This window comes from Silene latifolia, chromosome 2, assembly GCF_048544455.1.
Source record: "Silene latifolia isolate original U9 population chromosome 2, ASM4854445v1, whole genome shotgun sequence".
Lineage (NCBI taxonomy): Eukaryota > Viridiplantae > Streptophyta > Magnoliopsida > Caryophyllales > Caryophyllaceae > Silene > Silene latifolia.
In genome coordinates, this window is record NC_133527.1 from 99,222,590 (window position 1) to 99,235,961 (window position 13,372).

The 13,372-nt window shown below is 38.5% G+C and overlaps 1 non-coding gene across 1 annotated transcript; it reads left to right on the forward strand.

The window, feature by feature from the left end:
* The first annotated feature begins 5,984 nt into the window (after positions 1-5,984).
* Positions 5,985-6,091, forward strand: LOC141644754 (small nucleolar RNA R71). Its single transcript, XR_012544363.1, has one exon. It is a non-coding gene; the product is annotated as a small nucleolar RNA R71 (small nucleolar RNA).
* The last annotated feature ends 7,281 nt before the right edge of the window (positions 6,092-13,372 follow it).

Genomic DNA, 13,372 nt, shown 5'->3' on the forward strand with positions numbered 1-13,372 from the left:
GTGAGGGTGGCTTATATTTGAAGCTTTAGGAGTTCTATTTTTGCTCCTCTTTTCATTTGATGCATTTTCTTGCAAACTTTCTTTCACTTTTCATTTCATTGAACTCAAATTGATTTCTTTTTGTGCCCATTCCCTTTGATGACAAAAATATGGTAGAACATGGATGATGGATGGATGGATGGATGCATGGTTTCAAGGGTCACCTTGGAATAAACGGTAGCCAAGGAGTTATCACACCACAAGATACTCTTGACTAGGCCTTAATCCATGGGTCTAAGGATACTAGCATGACACATCCTAGGGTGTTTTACAAGTATTCTAACAAGCAAAGTCTTAAGAAGAAAAAGCATCTACTAGGGCCTATATACATTTGTCAAGCTTCCCAAGTAGACGGTTTCGCAAAATTTTCTAACATGCAACTACATGCCATGATGCAACTAGCATATAGACATCCTAATGCAAATGATTCTACCAACTAACATGCCATATAAACTAAATGCAAGTCCTAAGTTCACATTGTTTTACCGCATCACTCAAAATAAAGCCACATAGTCATTAACATAAAGAGGAAAAAGGAGATTGGAAAGATCATACCATGCGGTCTTCAATATCCTCATGTCTCGGATGTGGCGTAGTTGATCAATGTGAACAAGGGTAAAACAAACACAATATATACAACAATATATACGTGACTACACTACAAAGGAAAAGAACTTGTTTTTGATTTTTCAATTTTTCAAATTTTTATGGTTTTTTCGAAATTTTCCAATTTTTTTGGATTTTTAAATAAAAGTTAAGTTAGAATTCCCCATCCCCACACTAATATGGGCATTGTCCTCAATGGCCAAAATGATGGGAAATCATGCAAGCATGATGCATGAATTCTACACTAAATGCAAGCTACACTAATCTACACTACATGATGCATGGGTTTTTTGTTTATGACGGAGAGGATAATTTAGATTACCTCCCGTTGTGTATGTATGTACTTCCCCAAACCGAGTTAGACATTATTTCTAATGTCCTAAGGTTGGGTGTAGTTCATGCACACACGATGCAATGCATGAAACTAAATTTGTCATTTTGCATTTTTAAAAGTGGGAACAATAAAGTAAGAACACCTCAATGGGGCCGAGGTGTTAGTCCTCTATGTTGCTAGGACTACCAATCATGATCAAGTTTAAATAATTAAAACAAAGAGAGAGATAGACAAACCTTAAGAGGGTAGGAGCCTCCAAAGCTTGCTAATCCTCCATCATATCATCACTATCATCATCTTCCTCAATAGAAGTGGACTCATCATCACTTCCTTTTTCACTTTCTTGTTCACTTTGTTCATCATCCTCTTCTTCTTCTTCACTAGCCTCTTCATCATCATCATCCTTATCAACCGCATCACTAACAACCTCATTATCACCCGGACTCTCATCCCTAGATGCACTCGGAAAGAAGACTTCCCTATCCGCCCAACTAGGCAAAGGACATGAAGGATCAAGTAGTCCTTGCCTAGCTAAATGAAGGAGGGGTGGATATTAGGCTAAGTAAGTATCTTCCCGATCCTTAAAAGCTTGCTTGTGCATCTCTTGCATAAGAAGAGTCATATAATCATTTCTTGCTTCAACACCTTCTTGTTTGAACTCTTGGTACTTGAAAGGATAGGGTGGTATGACAATGGAAGAGGAGGGCATTTCAATTTCACCCTTTTGTTGTCGGATAATGTATTCGGCCTCTTTTGAAAGGGGAAGTAGATAGTTGGTCCGGTGGACACTTAAACGACAAATATTCGAAGGTAAAGTAAAAGATCTAGCCTCACTAGTGAGCCACCCATACTTGGTGTCAAGAGGGTTATGAGAGACCCATTTGTACTTGTTTATCATAGTATCAATATCAATGAGATGACCACCCTTTTTCGCCACATACTTGCTATCCTTGTTGAAGTTCGGATCAAAGTATTTAGCCAAAAGAGTGACTAGACCTCCATTCACAATAACGGTAGTGCCTTGCTTCCCACAATCAACATTTAGCCATCTATCCACCAAAAGCCTTAGAGAGTTGAAAAGCTTGGTGAATTACCTTCCAACGTTCAAGGCCGACTCAAAAAGAACAAAATCGAGCTTGGTAAAGTGGTTGGTGTATTTTCTTGCAATGATGGTGTTTCCTATGACCTTGTGCCACACTCTAATGCCCGGATGGTGGACTAATAGAGCGCGACTAGCATGATAGTTCTCAAATTTCCTTCCGGAAATCGCCTCCCAAAGAGGGTCGGGGTCATACTTGCCAACATTCTTGAAATAACTATGTGAATCATCAAGACGCAATGCTTTACCCATTTCCTCAAAGGAGATGCGCCTACTAACATTAGCTAGGCGGAACTCGATGTTTTCCATGGTCTCTACCTTATTGACTTTAAAGAACTTAAGAATTCTAAGGTAAGGGAGGGGTATGTCAATTCTTTTGTTGTAAACAATTTTTCCAACCCCATGGCTTTAAAGAAGGCTCTAGTTTGCTCAAGGACACCCAACCTATCTAAGGCATCTTCACAAATAAACTAGGTGGATAGAGATGATTTTCTAGCAAACTTGGCAAAAGTGTCCCTATGGGATTTGGAAATGAAAATTACCACCGGATAGTTCGAAAGTTGAGCAATTTCCGGAGTATTAGATGTTGTTGCTTCCATGGGAGGTTGTTCTTATTGCACTTCCAAGTTTGAGCTAGCTACCACCATAGCCAATGAGGCTTTCTTTGCTTGAAGACTCTTTTGTCTTGTTGAGAGTGCCTTTGACTTTGGTGCCTTTGTTGCTCCTTTTGTCCTTGCCATTGATGCTTGAACCAAGAAAAGAGTAAAAATCTTCAATTTGCAAGTGTACCCAAATTGATTTAAAGATGAAAGGCTTTGCCTTTATAAATTCAAAAATCGACTCAAAGGTTGAAGATTTTGTTGCTTGGTTTGATTTTTGTTGAAAGAGGAGTGATTTATTTTTGTTAAAAGGATGTTTTGATTTGATTTTGATGAATGTATTTGAGGAAATCCTGTTTTTGTGATGGAGAGGATGAGGGTTTTGAGTATTGGGGTTTATGGGTAGTGTTTGGAATGAAGGAATGAAGAAATGAATGTGGGAGGGGGTTTATAAAAGACCCGAAAATTTTGAAATGCAGGGGGAAGACGGGCGGATTTCCTTCGGGACGCCCGGATTCTGTCTGTTCTGGGTTGAGAAATACTCGCCTAAAGACGGGCGGATTCTAGCAAAGACGCACGGATTTGTAAGTGCGGGACGGGCGTCTTTCAGTGAAGTCGGGCGGATTCCTTTCCAGGGATTTTTCTTGTTTTTCTCAGCCAAGAAGAAGGGCGTCTTCTCTTGCAGAACAAGCGTCTTTCTGAGGACGGGCAGATTCTTTGCAGGCCGCCCGGATTTGCTAACAGTCCCAAAATGTCAAAAGTTCAGCTCATGAAGGACGGGCGGATTCGGACCAAGACGCCCGGGTTGCCTGAAGACGGGCGAGTTCTCTTGAAAACGCTCGGATTCTCCCCCTTTTACCCGGATTCAGTCCATCCGTGTACTTGCCTATCCCTTGTCATTTCTCATTCTTCAAAATCTCGTGTTCTTTATTGCGGGGGCACTACTAAGGCATGAATAGCCTAGGCAATTGCCATCCCCACACTAAGCTAAAGCACTACACATCAATTGAAATTATTAGTCCCTCCCTCACTTCTCTCAAACATGATAATTATCTTGATCAAGGCATAAAAATCCAAAAATGACAAAAAATGCAATATGAGAATTCAAATGCGAGTTAAGGAGTTAGAAATATTTACAAATGGTGGTTTAGGGAGGACTCCACCAAACTCTCATTCTTAATGTGATGTCAAGGGGGCATGTCCAAGGTGTTGTTGATGTTGCTCAACACCTTGAAGAAGTAATCATAAGCTTGTTCATTGTCGTGATAAAGATCTTCAATAGATCTTTGCCCTTGTTGTCGGTCTTGATCGATAGCATTACCAATATTGGGATTGAAAATCCCTTCAAACTCATCGTCCCAAAGACCATGCACACACTTCATCTACTTGATCACTAAAGATCTCTTGAGTTGATAGAGACAACTCTCCCATTATCTTGTCTTGGCCAATGAGGCCATCCTCTTCATTGCTTGACTTTGGTGAGCTTTGCAAGCTCTCTTTGTTATAATTCACTTGCTCTTTGAATGGAGCATCTTCAATTTTCTTTTTCCATTAGAGTTCCGACTTCTTCCTATCATCCTTCCGGCTATAATGATCAATCATAAAACATGGTTCATGCAAACAGGGAGCTCTCATAGTCTTGTCAAGATTGAAAGTTATACTCTCATTTCCCACTTCTAGAGTAAGCTCTCCATGTTTCACATCAATCACCGCACCCGCGGTGTGTAAGAAAGGTCTTCCTAGAATGATTGGAATGTTGGAATCTTCTTCCATATCAACAATGACAAATTCCACCGGGATGAAAAATTTCCCAATTCGTACGGGAACATCTTCCCATATCCCTAATGGTGTCTTCGTCGATCTATCAGCCATTTGGAGTGTGATATTGGTGCATTTAAGCTCTCCCATCCCCAACCTTTTACTCATCGAGTACGGCATAACACTCACACTAGCCCCTAGATCACATAAGGCTTTGTTGATCGTGGTGTCGCCAATGGTACACGGTATTGAGAAGCTTCCCGGATCCTTGAGTTTTGGAGGTGAACTCCCTTCAAGTATTGCACTACTCACCTTAGTGAAGGCGTTAGTCTCAAGCTTCCGGATCGACTTCTTCTTTGTGAGGATGTCTTTCATGTATTTCGCATAGGCCGGCACGTGATTGATTAATTCCGTGAAAGAAATTGAGACTTCCAAATTCTTCACAATTTCCATAAATTTTCCAAGTTGGTCATCAAATTTGGGCTTGGCTTGACGACTCGGAAAAGGAAGTCTAATCACAATGGGCTCCTTCTCCTTGACCTTGTCTTCATTTTTCTTTGAGATTTCTTCTTTTGATGATTCTCCATCTTTGGAGTTTTGCACAATTTCTTCCTTGTCACTAGCTTCCACAACCTCATCCTCAACTTGCTTCTTCGGTGCTTCATACCTTGTACCACTTCTCAAGTGAATGGCACTAACCGTTTCATGTCTTGAGGGATTACTTTGAGGTGGTAATTGCCCCTTTTGTCTTTGTGAGCTTGAAGATGCTAGTTGAGTCAATTGGGTTTCCAACATTTTGGTGTGAGCTAGAATGTTGTTGATGGTGGTTTCCTTTGCTTGACTATCTTTTTGCATTTGAGTGAAAAATTCTTGTTGATTCTTTTGCATTTGAAGGACCGCTTTTTGAACATCAAAACCTTGGTCATTTTGTTGATTGTATGGAGATTGATTTTGGTAACCTTGCTTTTGGTTGTAAAAGGGTCTTTGATTTTGGTTTCTCATGGGAGGTGGGGTGTATGTTGTTTGAGGGTTTTGAACATTTTGGCTTTTGTATGAGAGATTTGGATGGAATTTGGTGTTTTCATTGTAATAGTTGGAATAAGGGGTACCACTCTTGTATGCTTGGAAAGCATTCACTTGTTCATTTGTTCCCCTACATTCGCTTGGGTCATGTCCCAAAGTTCCACATTTCTCACATATCCCATTTGGGATTGATGAAGATGCCGTCATGGCATTAACATGATGCTTTGGTGATTTTGAGGCTTCTTCAAGTCTAGCCATAGCCTTTTCAAACTTCAAATTGATGGTGTCAATGTGACCACTAAGTTGAGCACCCAATTGAGTAACGGAGTCCACTTCATGCTTTCCTCCTCTAGTAGCCTTGCGAGGTCTACTATATTGTGAGTTATGGACCGCCATTTCCTCAATTTTGTTCCAAGTTTGATTGTAGTCAACTTTGGTGAACATTCCATTTGATTCCATGTTGAGAATGTTCCTTGAATCTTCATATAGACCGTTCCAAAATTGTTGTACCAAGAACCACTCGCTAAGTCTGTGGTGAGGACATGAGCGACAAATTCCTTTAAACCGCTCCCAAGCTTCATACAAAGATTCTTCATCCCTTTGCTTAAAACCCGTAGTTTGAGCTCTTAGCATGTTAGTCTTTTCCGGTGGGTAGAACTTTTTGTAGAAAGCTAGATCCAATTTCTTCCAAGAATCAATTCCGAGAGTGGCCTTATCAAGGCTCTTCAACCATTGTTTCGCGGTGCCAATTAGAGAAAAAGGAAATAAGACCCATCGAATTTGGTCTTGAGTTACACCGGTTTGAGAAATCGCATCACAATAGTCACAAAAAGCCTCCATATGAGAGTGAGGGTCTTCACTAGGCATCCCCTCAAATTGGCTTCTTTCGACTAATTGGATAAATGCGGATTTGGCAATGAAATTTCCGGTTAGATGTTGTGGTGTGGGAGTACCATTGGGTAGGTTCTCCTCGGTGGGTACGGAATGTGATGAATACTTTGTCTAGTGGTCTACCTGGATCTAACTTCCAATCTTTTGCACGAACCCCCATCCAGCAAGCATCAGGATGGCAGTCTAGATCCATCATTAACGCAGCAGCTCCAGCAAGTAGCCAATTCCCTAGTGGAGCATGGTTCTGAGGAACGTTCGTGCAGCACACACCAGGATGGTAGCCTGATTCCATAATCAGTACGAAACCGATGACCAGTAACCCTGCATCCAGCCAATTTCATGGATGATCCTAATTAGGAGGTACTACTTTTGGTTTCTCTCATCCTGTTTCTAACCCTCTTGCAGAAATAGGTAGCTTAATGGAACATCAGTACCAGGAGCTGAGGGATCTGATGTACAAGATACCAGACGTACCGCATCCCTTGGAGAAAGCAGCACGAGACAGTTATGCAGACTCCCCCTTCGTGGACAACATAGCCCTCGTCAGCGTACCTAAAGGGTGCGTACCACCAGCCATGACGCTTTATGACAGGATTGCAGACCCACTCGTTCACATCAACCAGTACAAGAAGAAGATTATGGTGGTGACCGCAACAAGATCATTGAAGGAGGCCAGCATGTGCAAGGGATTCAGGTCAACACTGTCTTGAGCAACCCTGCATTGTTTCGTTGGCTTACCCAACAAAAGCATAACCAACTTCTCCAAATTGGTCAATATATTCAACCAGCAGTTTGCCAGCAGCAGAAAGCCAGAGAAGCAGACCAGCGATCTGTATCGGATAGTGCAAAGGTTTGAGGAATCCACTCGTGATTTTTTTAACAGGTTTAACATGGAGAAGGTGGCGATCCTGAGGTGCGATATAACAACAACTGTAGAGGTCTTCCGTCAAGGTCTACACCAGGATTCAGACCTCTACAAGGAGCTAACCAAATATCCATGTATGACATTTGAGGATGTCCAAGCAAAAGCAATGGCAAAAATCCGACTAGAAGAAGACTCATATACATAGACACGTAAGCTGCATCTGGGGTAGTTTGTAATTTCGTCACTTTCTTTATACTTCGAGTAATTACTGACTTGAGTATCGGAGGACCGTGTTAGGTTTATTTACCTCTTATTAGACTCCTCTAATAGTGAACTAATTAACTTCTTAATTATTTGTTCTTTAGATCTAGTGCATGCATAACAAAATAAGAGATTTATAAGAAAAACAATGTCCCTTACATTGTAAGATGGTTCGAAATTTTGGGCACAAATAAGGTCACCTTCCATATTTGTTCTTGAGCTTAAAATATTGGATGATCCTCCAAAAATCCCAAAGTAGAGATCCTCCTTAGATTGCACCCAAGACTAATTCCTTAAAAATAATATACTAATTAACTAGATTAGTGTATTATTATTCCTTAAAATGTATTCTAATATGTTTATTATTACTACACTAGTAACCTTGTTGATATTAGAATTTATGAACAATTTATAAGGTTTCTAAAATCTTGTTTTAGAGAGATTTTGAGAGAATAAAGCTAGCTTTGCATGTAGAGATGTGTATGAATGATAATAGGAAAAATAAGAGAATAAATCTCTTATAGAAAGAGGGACAAAACCGGTGGAGGCAAGGAGAACAAGCCAAAAATTGGAATCTCCTTTATGCTTTTTATCTTCACAAGATCATAGTAGTGTAAGCTAGTAGGTATAGGCACCATTATTTAATTTTTATCACATAAAATAAAATAACCACAACCCACTAATATTCCCTCCATTTCGGTTCATTCACAAAATATGGACCACCATTTTATTTTGTCAATTTGTCATTTGTCACACAATATGTCACATGTAGTATGATACATATTATTAATTAATTTAATGGATATTTATCACATAAATATCATTTAATAAATCAATTAAATTACATACAATAAATTGACTAGTTATACTTGATCACATAAATAAAATGGGTCATATAATTATAATTCACAACATCTTGTAATTATAATTAACCATTCATTCTTATCTCTATTGTTTCTCAAACAATAAACAATTTTAGTAATAAAATATTTCAATTACTAAAATAAATCTTATTTAATCCCATTATAATAAGATATCAATATTCTATCTTGCAAATAAATTGTTCAATTTTAAGTAATTGATCAACTTGAATCATCATACAATTAATTAATTTATCTATTAAGGGAATTGTCCTTTAGGTGTGACCTTAAGCGATCAACTGATCACCACCGTCATACGACAGTAATGCCAATCTCTAGTTAGCCAATCATTACCGATTAATGTTGATCAGTTGACCATAAAATGAATCATCCCTTACGTATTCTTAATATGAGATTTAAACATGTGATCGCACTATTGTTGAGGATACATATTCCAACAATCTCCCACTTGTCCGAGACAAGTGTGCGTCACCAATTCTCTTGTCCTATTAGAATCTCCCACTCAATGCAAGGTGTCTCGCAGGTCGTAATTGCACTTGATCATATCTTGAGTGGTTTCCTCGATCTGGAAAGTAACTGTCTGACCGGAATTATCTACCGTAGATACCTTCCGAGCGTCGCCACGCATTTCCAGTTCACTACTCCTCGAGTGGCCTTGAGATTTCAAACAACCCTGACAAGGGCTGGACAATTCCTATCGCACTATTCCCTTCGTTCAGCCACAGTTCATCATAACCCAAAATATACCCATTTAACCTCATTTACGACAGTCGTAGAGCATAAATCAAAGCTAATCAGAATTTGTACCAACTTGGGCGAATAGTCACTAGTCAAAATAATTAACTCATAAGAATAATATAGCAGCTCTTGCCACGACCAGGCTTTATGAATTACCAGAACTCTATAAGCGGTCACTGCCCAACAGAGTGTCCCATACAGTCTGCCTATGTGATCGACTAGTCATCCCGTATGACTCTATGGCACTTGAACTTACCATCAATCGCATCATACTCTATTCGCTTCGAGACGTCACCTCATATAACTAACTAGGGGCGAATACAATGTCAATCCAGTTTACTTTATTGGGGTTCAATTTGTCTCTACAACCCATTTGGATATAACAAGGTAACGGGTGAGTTTAAATAACTCAAACGATAAATGCGATTATCACATATGAATAGTCAAGACACTATTACTACTTCATATCTTATAGTCTCTAGTGTACCGTTTACACAAGTTTAAAATGCAATAAAAGCTTGGCAAGTGGATATACCCTATATCCATATATTCCAACTTTATCAATTGCTATTTCCTTCTTTTCAATGTTATATCTAATAACATGTATTTATCTAAGTATATGTCTAGACTTCTTACTAGACTTGGACTCTTTAACTTGAAAGATGCTCCCACTGTTATCGCATAACTTGTAATAAAGTCATTTGTAGAGGGATTCACCCTTAATCACAATTTACTTAGATTCCTTTTGTAGAATTTGCAATGCGTGAAACTAAAACACTTTTCTAGTCTCTTACTCCCACGTCATTAAGACATCCTAGGATTTCAGCAAATCCCTTTTGGTTTGGAAACTAATGTTTGTGCAACCCTTCAACACCTAACTTAGTTTATCATCCAAACATATGAACGAATCCTTAATTCTTCTCAAGAATCTCCAGGATGTTCTTTAAGGCTTTCACAAGCTATATCACGGGAATTATCTTATTATTAATTTATCATGACCTAGGCATATATCACATCATGGCATGTGCGTCTATTGGCATACATGATCATTCTAATGGCGGAAACATAAGAAATCGATTTCATGTAATCAACAACTTAATAGGTTCAGTGAACGACTATGACTCCATCATAGTAATTCCACTTCCATCAACATGAATAAGCTATTCAACCTTGTTGGTGTTAAACAGATACGAAAGATCTTATCCTCATAAGACTCTCAACTCTATGCCAATATTCTCTCACATAGATTCAAAATCTAGAATACTTTGCATCCCTTTCCAAGTCTCCAATCACTCTTTCACAAAAGAGAGCATTGATACATTATTCTCAATAAGTAGTATGTTATCAATATATAAGACATGGAGAAACATTTCTAGCTCCCACTTAACTTCATGTATAATCATGATTCTTCAATCATGTGAATGAAATCATTCACTATTATCACATGAACGAAAAATATAATCCTTTAATGCTTGCTTAAGACCATTCTAGGATCACTTAAGAAAGCTACGCATAATATGTTAGGATTCTTAGATCTGTCTAAGGTTTTGTGTTCCAAACACATCCTTCTCTAAATTCCCATTTTAGAAAAGCGAATTTTTAATATCATTTGCCATCCTTCATCAAAATGAAATGTGGCGATTCCTAACATAATTTATCTTGATCAATATCTTTATGTGAATCTTATGCATTTGAGTACTCTAAAGCTCTACTTACTTTTAAAGAGACCCTCGCGTTAAAGTAAATCTACTCTTGAGTAACAATTTTCGGATTGTAATGTTATGGCTCGTATGTAACAAGGTCATAATACTATCACTTTCATAAAGCAATATTTTAACCAATAAGACATGTGCAATAAACTCCCACTGAACTATGCTCCCACTCTATAGTTCCATTACTTTCACAAAGTAACACTATAAGACATGTTTGTAATGATCCAATCTACTCCCACTCTATCTCTCAGAAATACATCTATCTTCTTGAGAGATAGCTTTGTGAGTTACAAACATATATATGGTGGAGTATTAGGAGTTTATCTAGACTATGCATTAGCTTTCAAAAGGCCATCCCTATCATGGCAGCTTGATTCATCTGATATGCGAGTTTATCCATGTCATCTGTTTAATAGACTCTCTATTTTAGGTATCTCCTGATTGACCATCCGTTTTAGAATAATGTGTCTGTAATGTATCGTAAATTCCCTACTTTATGAGTTCAATAGCTCATTACAACTTTATAATTGATTTTACATAAGTAAGTTGTTACTTATAGTAACAATGACATAAGGAGAATCAAATTCATAGCTTATGGACATATAATAATCTAATCAGTATATCTTGTCTATTTGATCAATTTAAGTTGATAATCTAATGTTTCACTATGCAAGTAGTATATGATGATTGTCTTAGAACAAATGATAAAATAAGTGACTTGGGTTGAAAACCAAATCACAAATATCCAAAGCACAACAATTGTTTAAAGGATACAAACAAATTTCCTAGTCACATAAGGAAATTAAAGTAGTTCTAATAAAAGTCTCAAAATACATCATAAAATTAAAGACCAAGCAAATTAAAGCCAAGCTTCCATAGATCCATCATCACGGTCGGCTACCTCTAGCTTCCCTCATGATCCACTAAGCTTGCTTTTCTTTGCCTTTGTCCTTGCTAGGATGCTCTAATTACAATAAAAAGGGTAATCATCATAACTTGTATCAACATACCAAAGTTGAAATCGAAACATAAAAGATAGGGATAGTTATATACCTAATGGAATAACCTTTCCAGCCTTAATATCGCCAAGATATTTTGAACAATTTCTTTTCCAATGAGCAACACCACAACAATAGTGGCACTTGTCCCAGGAGGAGGCACTGTACTTGGGCTTGGAGGTACTAGCTTCACAAGCTTTACCTTTGTTCATGTTTGGAGTTCGCTTCTTTCCCTTGTTCCCACTTTTCTTGAAAGTTCCCTTGCTTTTATGATTGATATTGAGCACATCTTTGGTGGAGCTAACACTTAGCCCCATATCCCTTTCGGCTTACACAAGCATTTTGTGCAACTCATCAAGGGAGACTTTCTTGTCTTGCATATTAAAATTCACCCGGAATTGAACATATGCCTTGATTTTGTTAAGGGAATGAAGAAACCGATCAATCACGAGTTCCTCGGGAATCTCCACCTTATGCATCTTTAAGGTCTCAACATGCTCCATCAACTTGAGCACATGAGGGCTAAATTTTTAGCCCTCCTTAATGTTGAGATCAAAGAATGCGGAAGCCGCCTCATATTGTATGATCCACGGAGCTCGTGAAAACATGTTCACAAGTTTCATGTAGATCTCATGAGCGGTGTAATCTTTATAGCACTTCTTTGGAGTTCGGCGTCCATTGAAAACATCAACACATTTTTGATCGTGGCCGACTCCTTTTGGTAAACGTCATAGGCTTGCCTAGCGGCGGCGGCGGACCTAGAATTAGGTTCGGCAGTAGATGCCTCGGTAAGGTAACGAAGTTTGTCGACACCCTCCGCGGCCAATTGAAGTTGCACGTCCCAATCGGCGAAATTAGACCCATTCTTTTCTAACTTACAACGATCCATGAAGGATCGGAATCATGACACATTGGTGAGCGTGATGGAACTAGTGATTGCGGATGTGATTGGAGTTGCCATTGTAATTGAGAAAACGATTTTAACTACAAAATAGGAAGTGAAGGAATTAATGAACATCTATCGTTTTGACAATACTTGTAAACATTTTAAACAAGTTTTAAGCATTTATATAGTGACCTCTATCCAACTATCATAAATGATTCCGAGATCCAAATTCATATTAACTCGGGCACGGTGAGCCGATTCATCCCTTATTAATATAACTCGGTGGATTAACCTCTTAATCGATTATACTTCTAGAACTCTCGGTTGATAAAAATTACTCTAATATTTATCTTTAGCCCGGAACACACGCGACTACGGTCACGAATACTTCCGTTGAGCCCAATCCAAATTTCGATGTAATAACATTTTATTACCCACTTACCCAACGTAACAAGTTTAGTACCCCGGTGAGCCGAGCCTACGTCCTCACGAAATTGGGACTCATGGTTTCTACTATTTGGTAAGCCTAGTTCTCAATGATTAATTAGTGAGAGGTCTTATAAATTTATTATCTATCACGTTTTAAGTGAACTAAAGTGGTGAACTACGATAATTATAATTGACACGGTCGATGACTCGATATGAAATGCATGTGTTGTTATGGCGATTTGGCAATGCATGT